Source organism: Penaeus monodon, chromosome 23 (genome assembly GCF_015228065.2).
Source record: "Penaeus monodon isolate SGIC_2016 chromosome 23, NSTDA_Pmon_1, whole genome shotgun sequence".
Lineage (NCBI taxonomy): Eukaryota > Metazoa > Arthropoda > Malacostraca > Decapoda > Penaeidae > Penaeus > Penaeus monodon.
In genome coordinates this window covers 34836748-34837042 of record NC_051408.1, presented here as the reverse complement: position 1 = coordinate 34837042, position 295 = coordinate 34836748, and the positions used below count along the sequence as shown (strand labels likewise).

At 33.9% G+C, this 295-nt stretch overlaps 1 protein-coding gene across 1 annotated transcript in view; it reads left to right on the top strand.

The window, feature by feature from the left end:
* Positions 1–295, top strand: part of LOC119587957 (protein phosphatase 1 regulatory subunit 16A-like) — a gene marked incomplete in the record, with an annotated part of 13520 nt that overhangs the window by 1227 nt on the left and 11998 nt on the right.

The following is a 295-nucleotide window of genomic DNA, read 5'->3' as shown; positions in this document are numbered from 1 at the left end:
AGAGCTGATAGATATTTAAAAGTTTTTCTATATTTGTTTGTTGATGTTGCACTACTATTCCACTGTCAGATGTGTTTATCTTAGACGTTTGCAGAAATTGGAAAAATAAAGATGATATTCTTTAGTTTAAATTTTTTAAAAATCTTTTCACCTGCCATTGTGTGCATGTACAACCCACATACAGTGATGTCATGCGCTGCCACACTTGTGCCATTGTACCTTTATTTCTCCTTCGTATCGACATCTGTTGATTTCGAAACAAGACCAGTGCTGTTATCAGTCATAATGTCTTTTT